Below are 3,109 nucleotides of genomic sequence, written 5' to 3'. Positions count from 1 at the left end.
TATTCACAGGTCTGGATTTACCCCCAGAGCCACCAGTTTGAGCCTTCTACTCTAAGTCTGGCCTAGGAAGCCAGTTCTCCTTGGGGACTGGCTGCCTTCCTACCCTGAACTTGGCAAGATCAAGTCTGAGCTGACCACTCGGCGATGGGGGCAGGGGGGTGTCCTTGGGAACCCCACACAAACTCCCTCCTACCGGCCACCGAGAACAGATATAATGTACGAACTGAGACAAGAAGGCAGCTTGAGATTGGTCGGACCGTAGAAACAGGAAGAACAATTTTTTCAAAAATAGTGACAGGCAATCGGTTTGACCAGGCTGAGAAGGGTTTAAACCAACACCCTAAGGGTTTACACCAGAACACAGGAACCGCCAAGCGCTCCGCACACCAGTGCCAGGATCTTTCTAAAATAAATCAATCGAGTCTCCAGCCTCCTGCTTACACCGTCGCTGGTTCCCCATTGCCGTCAGAATAAAGCCCAAATGCAAGTTCCTTAACTTGACCTTAATGCCCTAGAGGATCCGGCCTCTACTCTGGGCCCCTCCCCCATATGCCCCGTCCCTTTGCTGTCCCCACAAAAGGACTTTTCCTTCTCTCTCTACTGAGGTTTTCTATAAATTTTTTCTCTAACCTGGAACCCTTCTTTTTCTACCCAACTCTCTCCATAGGACTCAGTTCAGCTGTTGCCTCCACCAGAAGGCCTTCCCTGGTCACGCCTCAGGCTGAATTTAGGTGTCACTCCTGCACCCACTACCTTCTGCTTCACTCCATCTTTGTCCGAGTCACTGTGAACTGTAATCGTCCACTTCCCGGACAGTTTCTCCACCGGGGAGACAAAATCTCCCATGCTTAGTGCAGAGTAGGCACTCAGCAAATGTGTGAAAGAAGGAAGGAGGGAGATCGGAAATGAAATAGACCCCATCCTACAAACGCTTTGGGGTCTAGATGTCCCTGGAAATGGAGGCCTCAGTGGGTACTCTAAGTCCCCTCTATCACTTGAACCTCAAAGAATCAGAGTCGGTTCAAAGTTGGCAGGACTGCTACTCAGAGAGGGACAGAATTCATCAGTGGTCACACAGCAACATGGGGGCAAAACTGCGATAAAATTCAAATCAGAACTCTGCTGTGTTGTTGGCTTTTATTTACTTCCCCAGATGCCCCTTCCCCTCCCTCTGCCAAGGGCTGGGGAAAAGTCAAGGTGATGGAGTCAGCGGCGGGGGTGGGGAGGACAGACACAGAAGGTATTTTCTCTTCTAGGTCTTCACGGGCATTAGCTCTGTGAATTATTCATCAGAAAATCTGCTTGAGGTAGTGTCTTAGTCTTAATTTTCAATTCCCCTAATGCCGGCCAATTCTGTGCTGAAAACCTCTCAATTATTAATGTTTCTAAAACAATATTTGTTTTCTCTGCATCTAGCAACAACCAAGGCCTCCTAGCGAGTGCTCCTGCCCCCGAAATTCCCACAGAGAGGACTGCCTTGCCGAGGAAGCATTTCAGAGGGGTCAGGGGCGTGTCCGCCTGCAAGAGCCAGACTGGGGCCATTAAGCCCCTGCAGACACAGGTATGGGGAGCTCCCAGGACCAAAGCAACTATAAAAATAGCAAAAACAAGCACTGTGTACTGGCATCTTATGTGCCAAGGGTAAAGCTAAACACTTTACTTTTACTTATTTACCCCTTGGTTTGCTTTTGAAATTCAAATAACGCCTTTAAATTGAAAACAAGTCTTAAAGCAGCATTTAGAGTCAAACCCCTTTTGTCCTAAAAATCCTAAGGAGTGTTTCTAGGTAAGGCGGAAGTATTTCTAGATTAACAAGACTTGATCTGACTTGGACTTGATTCTTGGGGAGAACGGAGGGGACGAAAATGGTTATTTATGGAAAACAGTGTCTGCGTAGGTACTCAGACGCACGCACTCGTGACAAAATATTCTTAAGAACGTGCTGACATCTCAGGAGTTCTCAGAGAGCTTAGCTCTATTTTCTACAATCTGATGCCCTGTGACAAGGAGGCCATCCGCCGGCATACTGAGTGTGACCGCAGGGAGGGTGGGGTCGCTTCTGTGAAGAAGTTGGGGGACCTCAGTGCAAAAGTTAGCTGAACTTGGCTCACTCGTCTCTAGGGTGACAGCCTCCTCCTCTCTATCAACATCCCTCATTGGCCCCACAACTCCGTATTTCCTTTCCCAAGTTTCTGCCCTTGGAGAAAAACTCGCTCCGTCTTTTGCTCAGGAGGTGACACCAGGGTCCCCAGATGACCGAGATCTTGGCATACACGTGCACGTCCGCCAGAAAGCTTCTTTACTCCACAGCTTCACTCGGGTTCTGGAATTCCAAGTTCAACGTGTAAATCCATTAACTGCATGTCGTCGTCTGAAACCTTTCCTAGGTTTGGAACTTCCAATACCAGGGCCGAGGTGTCTGCCGCAGCTTCAGCCCTCGGCCTAACAATGTCTTCACTGCCTGCACAGTTTCGTATGTTGGACACGCTGGTGGGGTTCATGCCCATGGCCAAGTCTCTGCCACAGTCGGACCTGTGGAGACCTTGGGAGCGCACCTGCAACATGGTGGCCGCGTCACCAGGCTGAGGCGACGGGTGGAGGGAAGGAGGAAGGGGTAGCCAGCTTAGGTGTCACAGGATGACAGCGAGCAGAGAACTCAGTGGTGAGAGCCACCCACCCAGGAAGATCACAACCTACTTACATAACTTACAATAACTCCCCGCCGTAAGACTCAGCAGCTCATTTCACAGATGAGGAAATGCTCAGAGAGGCCCAATCTTTCCCCGTGGCTCCTCAGCTCCTCACTGAGGAGAACAGGATTTGGACCCAAATCTATGTGACTTCATAGCTAGTCCATTCTCCCCCTTGGCACTATGGCGCCCCCAGGGATTTTTAGTTGCATACAAGGAAGAACTTTCTGGAAGTAAATGATGTTACTCTCAAAGAGCACTTGGAACAAGCCATGGCCGGAAGGGAGATATGAATGGGAGGAAATTCTGAACTGAGGGCATCTCTAGAGACCCCTTGAGGGACTGGCCTCCTCGATTGTAACACAGCCTGCGCCGTCCCGGGTCTTGTTGGTGGCAGGTGGGGAGGAGTGGGTAAGAGA

General features: G+C 50.0%; 1 pseudogene; it reads right to left on the bottom strand.

The window, feature by feature from the left end:
- Positions 1-1,086: 1,086 nt before the first annotated feature.
- Positions 1,087-2,778, bottom strand: LOC121103768 (annotated as a pseudogene).
- Positions 2,779-3,109: the final 331 nt, after the last annotated feature.

This window comes from Ursus maritimus, unplaced genomic scaffold (assembly GCF_017311325.1).
Source record: "Ursus maritimus isolate PB19 unplaced genomic scaffold, ASM1731132v1 scaffold_2, whole genome shotgun sequence".
Taxonomy (NCBI): Eukaryota; Metazoa; Chordata; class Mammalia; order Carnivora; family Ursidae; genus Ursus; species Ursus maritimus.
Note: the sequence above shows the minus strand (reverse complement) of the source record. Positions and strands in the feature narration are given on the sequence as shown.